Source organism: Sciurus carolinensis, chromosome 3 (genome assembly GCF_902686445.1).
Source record: "Sciurus carolinensis chromosome 3, mSciCar1.2, whole genome shotgun sequence".
In the NCBI taxonomy this organism is placed as follows: Eukaryota; Metazoa; Chordata; class Mammalia; order Rodentia; family Sciuridae; genus Sciurus; species Sciurus carolinensis.
The window spans coordinates 174670853-174690217 of NC_062215.1; the positions used below are offsets into that span (position 1 = coordinate 174670853).

Below are 19365 nucleotides of genomic sequence, written 5' to 3' on the forward strand. Positions count from 1 at the left end.
CTGCCTGCAATAGGGCATGAATTCCTCATCTGAAATAGTTTTATTTTCCTCCATAGGGTCTTGGTTTCCTGCTGAGCATTTTTTATTTAGCATGAAGATTATAAATAGAGGCTATTGAGGATTTTAATAGGTTTTCAAACAGTAACCACACATTATAATCCCAAACGAGATGGTGTGTTCTAAATGCTTTAGTTGTATAGAGTCATAATTTGATTAGTGGTTTATAGTTTATTTAGACCAGAAGGTAGTATTTATTTTTCATGTTAGTCTTGTAGTGCGAATGGGAGGTCTGTGTTACAGTGGAAGGGGCTAGAGGGGTGGGTCCTGACTCAATGACTAATCATGTTGTCACTCTGGACAAGTAACTCCACCTCTCTGGGCTTCAGTCATCTCATTATTATACAAAGGGGCCTAGGTTCAACACCCCTCACATCTTTTTTGCTCTTATTTTCCATGATCATGTGTGTAGGCTTAAGACCTGCCTTTTTCTCCTATTCTAGGTAATCTCTGATTTTGCTGTGGTCTTGAAGTCTGTTTCTTTATGAGAACTTTATGACATGTGACCGTGCTTTCACATTTTTTTTCCCTCCCAGTTGGTCAGATGCCTGGAGTTATTTCACAGTACTGAAGTTCTTTGCTTGGGGTAAATGTGAACAACATCAAAATGTGTATTTTCCAATTTTCTACCTTTGTACTTATGAAATAAGTAGTTAAGAATTAAATGTTTTATGGTTGTAAAGTGCAAACTTAGTCAGGTAATGATTAACAAATCCTCCAGCCTCACATGAGTTTCATTGTCACAATTGTGTAGTGGAGTTCTGTGAGCTATTTGTTTTGGGAAAAGGAAAAACATTAACCATGGGCAATGAGAATGGAAACGAAAGAACCAAAGATGTACAATCAGATTGGAGATGTAAAGAATAGTCCTAAATATTCTTTGGTTGTAATTGCTATTGATCCTTTACCTGTGTAAGGTGGAATGCTAGCATAGATCCCACATTTTTGCCAGCCCAGGGTTTTACCGAGTATAATGAGGGTGATACTGACCACCATGAGTATTCATAGCTCCTCAGATAACTATTAATTAGCTTGGTCTGTACACAGTTGGATTTTTTGCTTGTTTTGCTGTTATTATTCTAAGTTCCTGTCTTCAAGGAGTTCTCTGTCTGTCTAAATAACTCTTTCCTGCTTTGATGGCATATTATTGACCAGTTCATTTACTTCTAGATTCTCCAACAGGGAAGACAGAAACTCAGGTCACTAACATGAACCCGTATAAATCATCTTTTGGCTCCACTTCTTTTACTTATGGTTTTTTCCTCCATTCAGTCTTTCTGTGTGAGTTATATGTACTAAGGGTTTAAACACGCACCTTTTTCTCACTTCTCTCCCTTCCCCCGTGTTGTGTTTTCAGGGTTTAATACATTGTTTCTGTAACTGTTAAGTGATACAACCATGCGATAAAATGATGAAACTTCTCTTTTAATTAGCAGAAATGAAATGTTTAACCAAAATATAGTTTATTTATTTCTGCTATATTTATGCTTTTTTGAAAGTGATTTACATACTATAATCAATAATAACATGCTTATGAGGATTCTCCCTTTGCTAGGTAAGTTCCACATAATACAGTATTTTTCAGTAATCATTGGTAGGCGAGGTTCCAGCATAAAATTTTAGCTTAAAGGAAACACTGAATTAAAAACAGTTACTCACATTTTTATTTTGGTTTTTATTATTGTCATTGAGATGAGTTCTTGCAGTGTTGCCCAGGCTGAACTCCTGAACTCAAGCAATCCTCCTGCTTCAGGTTCCCAAGTAACTGGGACTATAGGACTTCAGATGCATACCATCATGTCCAGCTCAGATTATTCTATATTTTTGTGTGTGGGTGTATTGCTAGGAATCTAGTTTGGGGCCTCACACATGAAAGGTAAGCATTCTACCACTGAGCTGCATCCCCAGCTCCAGATTTTTATTTTTGATGATATTTGTGTGTTACTGTGTTTTTGCAGAACTGATCAGAATTTTTAATAGTATGCATTGTGACTGTTTGCAAAGGAAACAGTGCAGTGTTTCCCAGTTTGCCAGGTGTAGTCACAACACCCCGTTCCCTAGTAAAATACCCACAAACATGCCAAAGGGAGATTCTAGTCTGACAGATTTTGGGAAATGCTATTATTTGCACTCTTTTTAGTATAGCATTCAAAGCATTTACTTTCTAATTGGGTTGATAACTTTTATAAGAATTGGAATTCAAGTAAGGTTGGAATAATGTATTTTCAGCTAAGGAAAAGAATGAACACTTTAGATCAGTGGCTCTTCAAGCACCTTTTTCTTTTTAAATCATATATTATTTGTTCTATTTAGTTATACATAACAGTAGAATGCATTTATGCCTTTTGATAAATCATACATAAAGGGAGTATAATTTCTCATTTTTCTGATTGTACATGTTGTAGGATCACATGGGTCATATTATACTCATGTATGTACATGAGGTCATAATGTCTTTTTCACTCTTCTATCCTTCCTACCCCCATACCCCGAGGTGAGGGAAGGGGAGGGAAGGGTTATGAGGGTAGGAAGGATATAGATCTTTTTCTTTTTTTAAACTTGAACCCATAATAAGAAGTTACATTTTTGATCAGTGATCTAACACACACACATACTCTCAAAACTCATAGAAATTTCATGAAACAATTTTTAGGCCTTACTATGTCTATTCTATTTGTTAATGCTTGTTATGAGCTGCTAAAAATAACTCACTATGCAGTTTGAGAAACCACGTGAAGTTACATGAATTTACAAACTCACAAGATGGTAGAATGAAAATATATCATAGAGACTGTTTTATAAGAGAAAAAAATCTAAAGCTCAGTGTTGATAAGACAAGAAGAATCTTTGACCTTAGGAGTCTGGATTTAAGTCCCAACTGTGCATTGCTGGGCAGGATGTTCAGTGTTCATTCTTCCTCAGCTTTCTCCTCTGTACAGTAGCAAGTATAGAACAAACATGAATAATTTTTGAGGATTCAGCAAGAAAAGCTCTGCAATGTGTCTGATGTGCTCTGAGTACCTAGTACACATTACATGAAGACTGTCACTCTCAAACTTTCTGCTATACCATAAGTATTTTCAAAAATATTTTTGTGACTTTAAAATTAAGTTGCCTGCAAGTGAATCTGAACTCCTGATGTGTAGTTGGCTATATCAGTTTGATGTAATTATCAGCCCTAAGTTTTAAAATAGCAAAAAGGGCCCACTTTAAGTTGTTTTGCCTCATAGTGACTAAACTTCATGATGTATTATTATGTAAGTTTTAAAATTATTCTTTTTAAACAATATCTTAAATTTAAAGTAAACATATAAACATAAATATGTACATATGTATATCAGTGATTAATTTAGCATGCTTGTAGTTTTGTGCTGGGGCTTGAACCCATACTTATAGTTTTGGTTCTGAAAAGTGAGATAAAAGTTGCTGTTTCCTGTTCTATCTCCATTTCTACAGTTTTTTTTTTTTTTTTTTTTAAGTTCCTCATCCTCAGTATTTTCTGCTGTTACTAGGATTAATTTTGTGACCTGACATAGGAAAAGAGATATTCAGAGGAGAGTAACAATGGTGGGGGCCAAATCCCTTCTTGTCTTAAACATAGCTGCTACTTTGTATATTTTTGTCATCTGCTGGGGTATTCTAGGTCAGGATTAAATGTTTCTTGGTTTGTTTTATTACCTATTTGTATTTGTATTCAGTAAGACCTGAAGGTGCTGAAATAAAAAATTCTAATCAGCATCACTGACATATGCCAGCTGAATATGAAAATAGCTTAAAGATTCGCTAGTTGTGCTAACAGGAAAAATGAAACAAAAAGAATAAAATAATTGCCAACATACACATACATTTCAGCTGCTGGTATGTTGTTTTAAGGCCTCTATAGATATTTATCTCATTTAAGTTATAAGAATGCTATTTGTTTCTCCGTATTTTCAGGTACAAGTAATTAAGGAAAAGAAGCTAAGTAATTGGTCTGAAGTTATGCACCTAGAAAGAGGCTCTAGATTTGAAACCCTCATTGTGGAGCCTGAATTTATAACCTACCATACTTTGCTGCCTCTGCCACAAGATAATGGAATGTAGAATCATCCTGGAACAGAAAATTTCTGATAGAAAAATCACTCAAGTCTCTGGTCACCAATATGTAATGTCCCAGGACACTGAGAGAACTTTCACATCACTGAGTTGTCATCAGTGATCTCTTAGGAGCTGAGAAGAAAAGGAGACTTACAGGAAGATTAAAGAAGTTAAGGTACTCTTTTTCCAAACAAGAAAAAGGCAGAATACATAAATCGTGGAGACTGAATTCAGTATTGATTTTTTGAAGAGTCCTTGGCTAAATGTTGGTTTTCAGAAGCTCCCATCCACTTATTAGTTATTTCCTTTCCTGACAGGATTCTGTTCAATGAGATTATCTAAAAAAGGTTAAATCATACAATTTAAATTGGAATATCTTCTAGAACTTAAAAGTTATTTTGATGTTTACATAAGATCATTTTATTTATGTTCATGTTATTAGAATATAGCTAGCTAATAATGCTTTTCCCAAGCTGTATGTGGCAGATTAGTCACAGATAGGGTGGCCTGCATTCTTGTGCATTACCTTCACAAGTAGGCAAGAAGGAATGAGGAACTATTTACATCTTCCTGTATGTGCACACAGCAAAGTAAATATTTCTTAGTTTTATATTGTTAATATCATTCTTCCCTGTTCTTTGAAATTATTCATAACCCATTTGTTTACACAAGAGCTGGTCTTGGTCTTGTTCACATAGAGTGAGTGATTGGATGCTGAATTGATGAAAAGAGGACTCCCTTACAGAAACTATAGAGGGATGGGGAATGTTTGCTTTTCCTTTTATTTTATAGAAGCTCCTCCACTTTTTAAATTAAATGTAGTAAAAGAAGGACCAAAGAGGCATATGTGTGCTTAGCATGGGATATTGTATGTGGACACCCTGTAAGTGTTTGAAAAGGTCAAGACTATCTTTAGTCTTTAGGTTTTTGTTATGGTTGTAGAAAAAAGAAAAGAAGAAATAGGGAAAAGGAACAAGACATAGAAGAAAGCTATCAGAGAGACCCTGGGTCTGAATTTGTTTGTCATACACACCTTTGAAAGATCTAGAGATGGAGGTGGAATTGGTAGCTTTTTGGAATTCTCTTAAGAAGTAGAGCGCATAGATAGATTGTTAACATTGGTCTCCAAACCAAAATGGGAGCTCCAGACCAAAACAGTATAGACATTACATGTTCTTTTTAAAAACTGAAAATCTTAAATCTATCCCATGTATTCTGAATTCTAGATAAACACCCAAAAATAACAAATTTGTGTTATGAAACTAGCATAAACTCTCAGGAACCTAATAATATAAGAACAGCAACCTGACAGGACATTGCAAAGGCAAAAGCCTATTTTCAAATTTTACTTGTGGAAAGTAGCTATGGAAGTTCTAAATAAAACACCAGCAAGAAAATTGTCAAAGAAGGCAACAGTTGGTATTTATTGTGTGCCAGGTCCTATTCTAATCACTTTACCTGTATTATCTCAATCTAAGAAAGAGGTCATTTTTATTATTACTCTCATTTTACATACTAAGAAGTTTAGGAAGTGTCTGAAGTTTAGGAAGTGTCTACCCAAAGATTAATTCCAAGTAAGCCACAGAGCCTGGTTTTGAGCCATATGGGTCTGGCGTTCGTGTATATTTAACCCTTGGGCTGTCTCCTCTCTCAGTATGTGCCAAGATTGGTGTTAACTAAGGAGGTCTTCCTGATTTTTTAACTCTTGAAATCAGAGAATAAAACAATGCCAGTAATACCGTTGATACTTGCTATAATCCTGACCAGTACAAGAATACATCAAACGAGGTATATCTGTTGGGGAAAAAGATAGAAAATAGCAATATTTGCATATGGTCACAATCTTAAACCTAGAAAAATCAAGACAATCAGCTGAAGAACTTTAGAGTTCAATGGTATATGCCTACCACATAAAGATATTTAATAATAGGTAGTACTTTTGTTGCTAACAGTGCCTGGTTATAAAAAATATTAGGAGAAAAATATCATTATGGTAATAAAAAATGAAATGCTTAAGGTGAGATCTATATGAAACATTTGAGGTCTCTATGAAGAAAATTAAACTTAAGTGAAAAAAGTCCTACATAAGAATTAGACTGAGGGACTGGGGATATAGCTCGGTTGGTAGTGTTTGCCTCACAAGCACAAAGCCCTGGGTTCAAATCCCCAGCACTATAAAAAAAAAAAATAAATTAATTAAAAAAAAAAAAAAGAATTAGACTGAGGAAGATTTTCCCAAATCAATATGTTATTGACCAGAGGGTACTGTTGGAAATTTTTAAGTCAATTTTAAAAATAAATAAATAATAAAGGTATTTAGGAATATCCTGGGGATTGAACCTAGGGCCTCTTGCATGCCAGACCCTACCACTGAACTACATTTGTTTTGAGATGAAGTCTTACCAGGTTGCCCAGGCTGGCCTCAAACTTGAAATCCTTTCTGCCTCAGCTTCCTATGTAACAGATTACAGGCATGTGCCACTGTGCCTGACTGGGAAAATCAATTTTGATACTAATCAATCCCAACTCAGTAATGTGAAAATTCTCTCAGTGTCCTGGGATATTATACTTTGTTGACCAGAGACATGGGTTATCTTTGATAATTTATATGCAGTATATCTGGAAAATGAATGAAAATCATAAATTAAAAGAAAATTTATGTGTATGTGTATCAGACCATTGCTGAAGAAGCAAACTTCTTTCTCTAGTTGTGAAGTGATCAAAAGGGGGAAAAAAACAAACTAGATAACTGTGTAAAAAGTTTGCAAGATGATGCAAGAAGGTTTAATATTTACCTCATTATGGTAAAAGCCCAAAACAACCTTTTTATCATTTTATAAATAATTGAGACTCAGAAGGCGAATGTTTTGCTCAAGGGTTCTAGTGCTACCTCCAGTCAACAGCAGAGCTGGGTGGGATTCACACTTGGGACTGATAAGAACTTATGCTATTAACCCTTAAAGGTGCTGCCTTTCTTTCTTTCTTTCTTTTTTTTTTTTTTTTTTTTGTGGTGTTGGGGATTTGAACCCAGGGCCTTGTGCTTGTGAGGCAAACACTCTACCAACTGAGCTATATCCCCAGCCCAAGGTGCTGCCTTTTAAACAAGATCTAAAACACTGGATAAATCAATTGTCAGCTCAAGTAGTTAAATAAATTAAATACAAATAATACAGGGGATGTTAAGTAGAGATTTTTTAAAGGTGGTGCTATGAAATGTTAGTTGGGATATGTTAAGACATAAAACAATTTCATATAGTGCAGGTAGGACTATTCTGAGAAATAGTTTGGTTCAGTACATATCCAGATTGTTAAGATGTTCATTTCATATAAACCAGGGGAAAATAAGGTTTATTTTTCATCGTTATTTTAAGTGTCTTTAAAAATATAGCTCTTTTATTGATTGTAGTTGTGGTTGCTTAGCTCTGAATATACTGAAGAGTATTGAATTGTATGTTTTAAATAGGCAAATTATATGTTAATTTTATCTTAATGAAGTAGTTATTTTAGCTAGTTAGTAAAAGAAGAAAATAATTTGCTTCTCTGAATCTTTGGATTGTTAAAGATGTTTGGACAAGTGGAGTTTTCCAGCTTATTCTTCACTGACATAATTGGCACACCCCCATTCGATGCAGTATCATATATGTGTAGAAAGTATAATTAGTGCTGAGAGTGTCTCTCTTAGTGATCAACAGAAAGAGAGCTTCCTGTCCATGGTGAAGTTATCTCTTGAACAGGGGAACTCATTTTTACAGTTTCAAAATCAGTCTTACACACTTGGGTTTTAGGTGCTATCTTCCTTTTGTCTCATCTTTATTCAAAACTCAATGTGTGCACACAAATATTGTGTGCACTCCTGATTTTCAATTAGTGTCTCACATGGTGGAAAGCACATAAGATGTCCCTTCCTATCTAGGGTATACATGAAAATGTATTAACAAAATTTTCAAATAAAAGGGTGCATAAGCCGGGGTAAAATAGCTCAAATATTTGGGGGAAGAGGAAGCACTCATATGAAGCACTGGACTTTGGTAGAATTTGATGTACTAAATCAGTGTATTCTGATTCTTCAGCAGTGAGAATAGGATGAGATAAATCATGATAATATTTGAAGTGTGTGTGCCTATAGGAGAAATAGCAACTAGTTGAAACCACCTGGCTAAGATCAGCATGCTTAACTGGAGGTTGAAGAGTTATTTCATGACATGGCCATATTCTTCATAAGATGCCTTCCAAATTGTAGGTGTTGATTGATTTGGAGTATCAAACTGCTGAGAGAGACTTCTTTTCAGCATCCCTAACAAGAGTTTATGTGCATGGTGAAATGTGCTGTAAATGGGGAATGTTTTGCCCTTGTTAGATTGGGACATTAATATGAACAGAATTGAGAGGTTGGCTGCTGCTCAAGATAGTGACAGTTTGGTAAGGGTAAACAAATGTTATACTTTGCCAGGGAAAGTACACTTTTATGCCTGTTGTCCTTAATATAACTATTCATTGTCTCTTTGTTCCCCACATTGCTTAAGTTTGGAGGATACATTGCAATCTTATCATTTAGCAGTTACAAAACTAACTGTCTCTTGACCCGCTTCTGCTCCTTTGTTGTTGTTGTTGTTGTTTGCTACTGAGATACAGGGCTGTCCATCAGGTCCTCGGTTGTCTTTCCCTAGGATAGCTTGATTCTGGAGCACTAATTCTGGATCACTCACTGGTCCTTCCTTGGAACCAAAAGGTTTATAGAAGATTGCCTTGATTTGTCTCTGAATGAGAGCTCTATTATAGCATGTCAAACTTTAAAATGTTTTACTTCAGGTCAGAAACTTGAGATTCTCAATATAAACAAATTGTTCCTCCTCCTCTCTGGCATACATAGCTTCTCAGAAACTACTGAAAACAAAGTTGGGGAGTTCTAGTTTTTAAATGATGGATGCTGTTGCCATGTAACACTTGAAAGGACTGTTAAAGGAGATAATGTGCCAGTATTCATATACTTTTATATTTATGAAATTTGGGGTTGATTTTTTCATATGCCTTCCAAGTTCGTGAACATACATATCCAAGGGAAAGAGTTTAACAAGCTCATCTTGGGAGTTCAGTGTAGTATTGTGGGGGAGAGGGATTGCATTTAATTTGCATTTCCTTATATAATCTTGAACTATATTCTCACTAAATAAACAGTTACATGTTTTCACACTTTTATTTTTTCATGTTTTTCCTTTTTTCTGTTCTTTAATGATGTATTTCAGATCTCCAGCTTCAAAAGTAGATATGCAGAATAGGTGGAATCAAAAACAGTGCCCTTCTCATTTTCCACTGGGTCAGTTTGGCTCTCTGGAAATTTAAGAGGAGAAATACCTGAGCCCTGCACTTAGAGCTTCCCACTACTCCAGAGCACCGGAGGAGTGAGGCTTAGGAGATGGCCCCTGTGTTAATTGGAACTCTTTGTTTCTTCCAACAAAGCAGGGACTTAGTAAAATTTTATCTTAAAAGTAAAGACTCAAGGTTTGAGAAAAGGCAGAGATGAATGTGGATCTCACAAACAGCTGAAACCAGGAACACAAATATCATTGCAGTGATCCATTTCTTACTGCATTTCTCTGCTCATTCACCCTGTCCTCTCTGTGCAGACCAGATCTCTCCACCTGTTAGAAACCACCACCATTTCAATGTGTTCTATTATGGAACTCCAGTATCTGGATAGAGACTGACCTTCTGGGTTAAATGTCTAGCTCATTAGCTCGTGTAGACTGTAGCACCACCCACTGGATCTATCTGAATGGTGCACGGTGGACTGGGATGTTGGTGGACTGATGATGTTGCCGGGTGGGGCAGGGGTAATACAGAGTGACTCCATGACCTTTCCAGGAAAGAATTACTGGGGTTATCTTAACCTGTTATCCAGTTTGTTTAGGTGTCTAGGATAACAGTTTAATGTAATTCTTGGTTATTTGTCTGCCCTGGGCCACAAATTTGTTCCTACTCTTCGTTTGTCCTTTATCTCAGAATTAGCCTCTGGTCACAGATATCCTCGGGATCTCAGGGTAGGCCATGTGATCCTAAAGGCACTGTACTGCTGCCTAAAAAGCCACCACATTTATACTCACTCAACCCCCCCACCCCAGAATATGGTAGGAAGCACTGAAATGTTTGCTACCCCAGGGTGGAACATGGTTCAGCATTATTGATCTTTTGGTCTAAACCACTGATATTTGTTGATTTTGGTACATTTTGACATTATTCTCAACTTAAATTTTCATCTACAATGTGCTCTTTGCCTGTCACCTTTTCCTATCACTTTCATTTCCGCTTGTATTCTTATTGCTTTCCTAAGTTTCCTTGGAGAGGTGAGAATAGAATATGGATATAGTGATTCACAAGTACGGCCCAACCATTATTTTAATTTATGAATGGGATTTTTTTTTTACCCTAGTTGAATAGAATATATTTTGTATACCTGGTAATAACATAATTTTCTCTAAAGGCAGCATTTAAACCTTAATGTCCATAGTGCCTCACACACAGAAAGGGCTTGAACAGTAGTGTTGAATAGGCTTGGAAATTTTTTTCTTATTTATCAGAAAAGAGAATGATGGGAACAGGCATTGCACACTGCAGTGGAGGTTGTGTGAGTGATAAGTGTGACCAACCTTAGACATCTGAGTACAAAAGAGGCTAGACCACTGTCAGATAGAAATTATTGGGCTCTTAAGAAAAATTATCAAAGCCCCCTTATTTTGCTGTAGACCATACATGTTGATTGCATTAGAGCCCCCCCACCCAAACAGGATGTTCCTTTAGCATTGTTATCTGTTTCTACCTCAGCAAGAAAATTGACATTAGATCTTTCAGTATTTAACAAAATTATTATGGTGGAAAACTATACCCTCGTGCTAAAATTAGATTTTTCTTTTCTTTTTTCCCCTAAATGCCCATGTATTGGAGGTGATGTTGAGTGGTGAGACCTTTAAGAATGAGGTCTAGTGGGAGCTCCTTAGGTCACTGGAAGCATGTCCATGAATAGAGAGCAGTAGTTCTTGTGAAAGGGCCCTGTCCATTTCTCTCTGGCTTCCTGTTTGAGATAATAAATCACTTGTTCCTACCATTGCTGTTTACCATAAAGTGGCGCAGCCAAGGGGGTCCTCACCAGATCTGAGCTGATGCAGGTGCCATGCCTTTTGAATCTCCAAAACTATGAGCTAAATAAACATCCTTTCTTCATAGTTAGCCTGTCTCAGATATTTTATTATAGTGACAGAAAGCTAATACATTTAGCTACCATTTTAAGAAATTATAGAAAATTAGAAATGGTTTTTCTTCTTTTACTCTACATCCCCCTTCTGTTCTATCCTCCTCACCCCAAATACTTAGATAAGGATCAATAGAAAAATAAGGATGGACAAATAGAATGATTCCTGGGGCAAAGTTAATACACAAACAAATGTGTATCTTTTACACTAGCTAGATGGAACCCATACATTTGGCTTCGAATTTGAGTACCTGCAACAAAAAGGAAGCAAGATCAATTCCAATACTGTTAGTGAGATTAAAAAGCAAAACTGACCACTTAAGAGAAGTGTAATTCTTCCAGGCATTGAGGCTCTGTGGATCTTTTATTAATGTGGGCTCCAGATTCTTAGCATACTTCTCACAAATCTCTATAGTAAGTATCTGTAAAACTGAAGTACCTGAGTTCAAGTTTAAGGTATCTTATCATAAGACATAAAAGATAGTATTTGTCTGAAGTACAGCTTAACTAAGTCATTTGTTTTGTAGGACTCTGGAGCTATGGAGGTGGCCCTCTCTTTAGGCCAGTGAATTTTTTATTAAAATTGGGTATCAGAGAGGACCAACGTTTTAATCTCTGGTTACTGCTCTGGCTTAATAATTAGCTGAGCTTATAGGCAGCACTAATTGCTGCCTTTGAAACCAAGGAGCTTAACCTGGACTTGATTTCAAATCTAGTGATGTGTGTTGACTTGGAGGCCAGGTCATTGTTTTCCTCAGATAGTACTATGTCCATCACATAGGCATGTTCAGTGGATGTTGTTTTATGTCATAAAGTGATGGTTGGTAAATATTAAATTCACGATACAGAAGCCCAGTACGTAAACCCTTCCCTGCTCCCAGCTAGGACGAGATTTAAAGGCTGCTGTCAGAACCACAACTAATGCCATTTTAGTCTGGAAAAGTTTCAGAGCCTGGATCACCAGTCTCCCACTGTTATGGAACAAGCTCACCCTATTCACCTCCTTCCCAGAAACCTAATTTTAATCAGTATGACTTCTGTACAAACCTCTGTGATTCTGACAAGTTGATGATATGGTTAATAAATAACCCCAACATTTGAGGAACTTAAAAATCAAGAAGATAGATTTTTGGGGTCTGTACAGGAATGATAATTTATGTTTGGGTTGTTTGGTTTTTGCAGATAACAGAGCTTTCACAAATATTCAGTCATCACAATCACTTGACTTGGTAGCATTCCTCTACTGAAATAGTAAAGATGAAATCCTGTGTTCAAAATTTGTAGAGGGAAATAAATTTTTAATGTAAAAAATTTATCCATTCTGTTTGGGGACCTCTCACTAGAACTTAACTTTTTATGCTCCCTTGGATATAAGATGCTTTTTGTTGTGCATTTTAGATACAGCTTTAAGATTTAAAAGCAAACTTTCCAGTTTGACTATATTATGATGTCAACACTTACCTGGAAAGCACCACTCCATAAAGAGTGGAATGTTCTTTGAGCAATTAAAGAAGGCATGTGGTTATTCTGTAAACAGCACTTGGGCTTACAGTGAGTTTTTCACGCGATACTTTATTGCCCACCAGAGCTTGACAAAATTACAAAATAATTGTCGTTTCCTTATCATAGTTCAGATAGTTGCATAAAGCTCTACAGTCAATTGTAATACATTTTCTGGCTCTTCTCCAAAGTTTTCAGTCTCTTAAGAGGCAGTTCAGGAAGCATCTCCTCTCTTGGTGTCTATGACCTTCAGCACATAGTGTGTGTCTGTGCTCTGAACTTGCTACTCATTATCACTTTTTTCATGCAGAGTCTGGTAAATGAGGTGTGTATTAGTGTTGCATGGATTTTTAGTGCTCTATGTGTACCTGTACACTTGCTGGGCTTTATGTCATTAAGTTCTCCTCTTTTGGTCCATGAACTGAGTTTTGGTTGTATGATTGGGAATTTTTTTCCTCCAAAAGCACCAACAAGAGCTTTTGTATTTGATTCTACTACTCAGTTGACAACTGAGGTACAGTTACTTCCTCTGAAGTTAAATGGTTTTTTAGCCTCATTATTTCATTGAGAGCTCTTCTCTTAACCCAGGAGCAAGCCTTCATATGTCAGCTGGTGCATTGCTGTGGAGGTTGGGAAGCATATATGACTGGCTAGGAGAATTCTCAGAGAAATCATCCCTGGTAGAATGTTCTACATAATTCTCTAAAGGGCCATGTAATAGTGCATTCTATGACTCTCAATACTAATGCTGCACAGTCTGCTTACACTAAATACCACCATACAGCAGCCTTTGAGCAGTTAAAAAAGAAAACAAACCTTCAGATCTCCAACTATGGTGGTTTAGCTCTGGTTGGTTTTGTGGCATGTTTCTGCTTTTATGGGCATTTGGCCAGAACAGAAATAGTAATGCTTGGACCTTGAAGGAGAGTGATTTTTCCAGGTTTATATATGATCCTCTAGAAGTAAGTTTAAGGTTATAAATTTTTTAAAGAATTTTTTTTCCCCAAAATACAGTTCATTGCAATGACTAAAAGCAAAAAATAAAAAATAAAAATCGCTTTATCACTTTCTTGAATGTAACTTTTTAGAATCATAGCATTTTTAATTCTTTGACCCCAAAATAATTTTCTGTAAGGTTTTTTTTTTTTTTTTTACCATATTTGAACCTTATTTCAAAGTCTTCATTTGTTTACAATTCATATTTTGAATTAGGCATCCTTTTCAAGGAATTATCTTTTTTAAAGGGCAAGATTGGCTATTTGCTTTTCTTATTTGCAGAAAATGTGGGTCAGACCATGATGTTTACCTTTGATCATATGGACTATGTTTGCACAACCCTGTGGCAATAAATTTGACCAGAATAAAAATAGATTATAATTTTATCCTTGAAGATTGACTGTTATAAAAATGTGGACATTGTTTAACCATTAAAATACAGTGCTAATTTGTCTAAAATAGTTGGAAGTTCACATTTTCTGAAACGAATTCTTTAAAAAAAATGTAATTCTTAACTTCTTAGACTGTGAATGAATCATGTAGATAAAATAAAGATGGCAGATCTATATTGATAAAAGATCATAAAAACCAGTCATGTAGTACAGCATTTCTAAATGCTTTGTGATATGTAGCTATAATTTCTTCAATTGTGATAAAATCTTTCTGCTTTATGACAATTTGAGAATTTTGACATTATGAATAAATTGTCATTTGTAAAAGAGCTACTAAGATTGATTTTTAAATCTTTGTTTTACTAACTTCAGGTCTCAACCTATCAATGGGTTACAAAATCAAATTAGTGGATTATGACCAGTATTTAAAAGGAGGGAGGGAGTAGGAGAATAGGATGGAACAAAAGAGACTAACGAGAGTTACTGTAATTTTACCTTTTAAAGATAAGTGCTGTCTGACAATACTTGTTTTTTATTGTATGAATGTGTATCATGAGCTCAAAGAAATCTGTAAATCATCATTGATAGTGGTTAATACAGTTAGGTGAACTTATGCCCTTGTGGTTGTTGAAATAACTGTACACAAAATAAATTGATGGCCAGGTGTGGTGGCGCACACCTGTGATTCCAGTGGCTCAGGAGGCTGAGACAGTAAGATTGTGAGTTCAAAGCCAGCCTTAGCCTAGAGTGAGGCACTAAGCAATTCAGACCCTGTCTCTAAATAAAATACAAAATAGGACTGGTGATGTGACTCAGTGGCCAAATGCCCCTGAGTTCAATCCTTGGTGGCCGCCCCCCACCAAAAAAAAGTTGATGACAGACTTTAAATGGATGGAAGGTTCTAGCACTGTCTTCCTTGATCTATTTGTACTTTTTACAGGGAGTAAAAGGAAGACCTGTATGACTTGCTGACTAGATTTGTGATTGACAGGCATAAAGGAAGTTAATAATACACTAGATAACAGAGTCGAGATCCAGGAAAAAAATTTTAAATGTCATATTGTATACTGAATCAAAATCAGAAGGAATTTAACAGGGATAATGTACGGGCATGTCCCAAAATGCAGTAATAAACCATGTGTCTCTCCACAGAGCATGTATTACAAGACCAAGGTCAATTAAATTGCTTACTAGAAAGTTTTTTAGCTGTGTAGTATGACTATTAAAACTATTAATGATCTGGACTTGGTAGTGCACACCTGTAATCCTAGCAACTTGGGAGGCCAAAGCAGGAGGATCACAAGTTCAAGGCCAGCCTCAGCAAATTAGCATGGCTCTAAGCAAGTTAATGAGACCCTGTCTCAAAACAAAAAATAAAAAGTACGGGGGATGTAGCTCAGGGTAAAGCGCCCTTGGGTTCAGTTCTCAGTCCAAAAAAAAAAAAAAACTATTAATGGAGTTTAGGATCACATTTATGAAATGTGAATGAAGTAGGTAACAGTGACTGTTCAGATTCCATACTCCACATAGAATCTTTGGAATACCATATTCTTTGAAAGGAACAGTGACACACTGTCACTGCCTGGAGAGTAGATGAGGAGTCTCCTGAGTGAGTCAGCTCCCTCAGGGTTCATCATCTTCATCAGTAACAAAAGCTGCTGAGATGGATACACTTTATAGGAATTTGGTTGCCAACATTGCTAAATGTCATACAGATTGAATGTGAACATGGCTCTGGCTCCCAGACACCTCACAGGCTAGTGTGGACATGGTAATGCATTTCATGACCTGACTGTTCAGAATCATTTCCTTCCTTCCTTTGTGACACCTCTTTCTGTTTATCCCAGTTCTGGATACCTTTATGCTTAGGAGATGAAGTGCAGGTTTACCTCAAAATAGTCCTACCTAATACCCACCAAAATGGCTGCCCAGGTTTAATGGTATATTTTGGCAACTTCTAATTCTAGTATTTACCCTTGGCTTGGACTGGGATGAGATCTAGGACTGGGAACTCTGTCACATTAATAGTTGGAATTCATTTCTAAAAGGCATGTCTGTTAATTCAACTATTTAAATATTCTCAAGTCATAGACCTATAATTTTGCAAAATACAAATTTAAGTAAGTTTAACATCAGTCTTATTTAATATCTATTTAAATATAGTTACCATGTATAAAGAATATACTGTGTGACCCCAAAATAATTTAATTAGTTGGTGGTTAACTGGAGAAAACTCCATGAATTCTTGTGTCATAGTGGATTTCCTGATTGACTTTTTGCCCACAACTAAGCAGTGTTTTAAAGAAAGCAGCCACTCTTCAAGCTGTAGTATAGTGAGATTTGTTAAATGAGATTCAACTAGAATGATCTATTTCTGAAAAAGTTACCATTCTCGCACAGTTGACTGAACTGGCTTAAGCTTTTGGTATAAGTTAAGAAGTCACTCTCATAATCTTCCTTAGATTCATTTTACTCTGGTGTCTGGTATATAGACCTGGCAAAAACATTGGTCTTTGTGTGGCCAGAGTGGCCCTTTGTTAAGTCTTTCCATATGAATAAGTAGCTCTCTGGGTTGGGCAGGTCAGGGATCAATTTTTCAGTTTTATAAAGATGAAGAAACTGACAGTTCAATTCAGTAACTGTCTTGAGTCAGACAGGTCTGGTTAGTAGAGAGGAAAATAATATGACTTCCAAGGATAACTACACCAATCCTTTAGGACAAAGTAAAACTGGGTAGATTGCAGATAATGGAAGGGCTGTACATAGTGACTCATTAGAAATAAGACCCAGAGACTGTGCCTGAGTCTTTTTGCTAAAATAGTTTTTTTAAAAAATCTGTCCTTAGGAGAAATAAGAGATGAATGACCTCCCTGCTGACTCAGGAAAGAGCTATATTGTTCCAACAGTTTCAACTGTGAAGAAAGCATATCTGCTTTTACGTTAATTTTAAAGACAGTATTAAAGGTGTTTTTATGTGAGATTATTGATAAAAAATATTGAAAGTTTTGGCAAACTATGTTCAGGAGAAAAATTGAAACATAAGAACATAGACCTTAATTTCTTAAACTCATCTTGATCAACTTAATAAATCTGATTTAGAAATTGACATTCATTTTGTTACCAACTAGGTGAAAGTCATTTAGAAGAGGACTTTCTTCCTAATGGCAACTTTTTTTCTTCCTGAGCAAACTACCTTTCTTTTAAACAACGGAAGACATTGGAAAAGTACTACTAGGGCCTTTACTCAAGTAGGGCAAAAAGGAAATATATAAAGAGCAGAAGTCAGAAATTGTGTATGTGTGACTTGTAACTTAGAAGAATAAAGTCACAGAGCTCTTAATACATAATGCATTCTTAACTCCTGAGAGTTACTTAGCTATGTTCAGTTTGGTTTAATCACTTGCAACCATATCTTTCAGTAAATTCTAGGATTGTTTAAGTGGATGTTAATATGTGCCCTACCTTGTTCTGAAAAGTATTTAAGACAGCTTGAAATATATTTTTTGTACTTAATTATCATAACTTTAGTCTTAGAAATCCATAATGACTGCATGTTACATTGAAATTACTGCAGTAAAACTTGACAGTAGAAGTATGATTCAGAAAGTATTTGAGGTTTAACATGAGGTACCTATATGTAAAATTAACATAGCTTTTTATAAGCACTGTTGTTTTTAAAATTTTCTTGTTAAATGGTCCTTTCTCTAAAAATCAGTTACTACAGCAAAGCCCTCTCTCTCCTATAAGCAGGCATATCCTACTTTCTAAGTAAAACACATTTCAAGGATTAACAGAAAATTGAAACACTTAAACTTGTGGGAAAGTACTAAAGATAGGTTAAGAATTTAGTACTTTAGTTTACAAAACTAGAATTAACTGGTCCGTGTGTGTAACTTTGTAGTCAGAAAATGTTCCATTCACAATGGTCTACTCGCACCTCTAAATTCTGAAAAGGTTAAAAAGATTTGAACTCTTTGAAAGTCTCTTAAAAATCTTCTGAAAAAACATAGGTATACTCCTAATAAAACTGGGTTTTAGTTAAGACAAGATTTTCCTAAAGAATGAATGTATGGAGGAACTCATGTCCACTCAGACCTATGCATATGCTCCAGAGACTTGTTTGGGAACAAAAAGTATTATACACTATGTACTGCCTAGTTCTCTATGCAGTACATAGCTGAAACTTAATAGGAAAAGAACTTACATTGTCACTGATGAGCAATAAAGATACTCCTGAAAGCAGAGATATGGGCCAAACTTTAAAAAAAAAAAATTTTTTTTATAATTTTTTGAGGGGCAGGGGGCTTTTCCAAGAAGGTTATCTGTCCCTCTACTTTGCTTTTTGGAAGGGGTGATACTGAAGTATATTAAAGCAAAATCCAGATCACTCATATTTCATAATTTGGTATGTGTCTAACTGATGACATTTTTCATGTATCTGTTGTACTCCATTATAATACCTAACAAAACTAACAATAATTCCTCATACACAGTGAATAATTTTTCTGGTTGCCAGCATATCTTTTCTTCAGTTGTTTTATTCAAAACAGGGTCCAGAGACGATCTGGGAGTCTCTTTTACCTATGTATCAGCCTCTACTGCCTTCATTTCCCCGCTCATGTTGTTTGACTTGTTGGAGAACCCATCGGTCCTGTCCCGTGTCCCATGTTAAAACCGCTTCTTTGCAGTGGTGTTTAACTTGTTGATTTATTCCTCTGTTTCCCATAGGTTTTTAGGTAGATCTTGAAGCTTGATTGGATTTTGATTTGTATTTTGGGGGGTAACAAGGCGTCAGATCTTTTTATAGATGATGCTTTTACTTCCTGTTATGTTGTATCATGAGACATTGGGTCTGGTTATACTTCTTTTAGTCTTGTCAGTGTGTTCCCTGTTACCAGTCCTTGTACCATAGTGAAATTCCCTAACTACTATTCACCTATTAGCTTTAGTAGTTTTAACAGCCATTGATGATTGTTGCAAGATCCATTATTTCATCAAGGATTACATAATGCCAATTTTCTGGTGTTCTTTCAGTAAGCATTAGCTATGGATCTTCTACAAAGAACTTTCCCTTGTCAACTATTCAGTTACCCTGAGAAA

At 35.9% G+C, this 19365-nt stretch overlaps 1 protein-coding gene across 4 annotated transcripts in view; it reads left to right on the forward strand.

The window, feature by feature from the left end:
• Positions 1-19365, forward strand: part of Cab39 (calcium binding protein 39) — an 81939-nt gene that overhangs the window by 5393 nt on the left and 57181 nt on the right. The window contains exon 2 of one of the 4 annotated variants that reach the window (XM_047543673.1): positions 3994-4309. The exons of the other annotated variants lie outside the window; for them this stretch is intronic. The gene's annotated coding sequence lies outside the window, so the exon portion shown is untranslated. The remainder of the gene's footprint in view (positions 1-3993; positions 4310-19365) is intronic. 4 annotated transcript variants of the gene reach the window in all.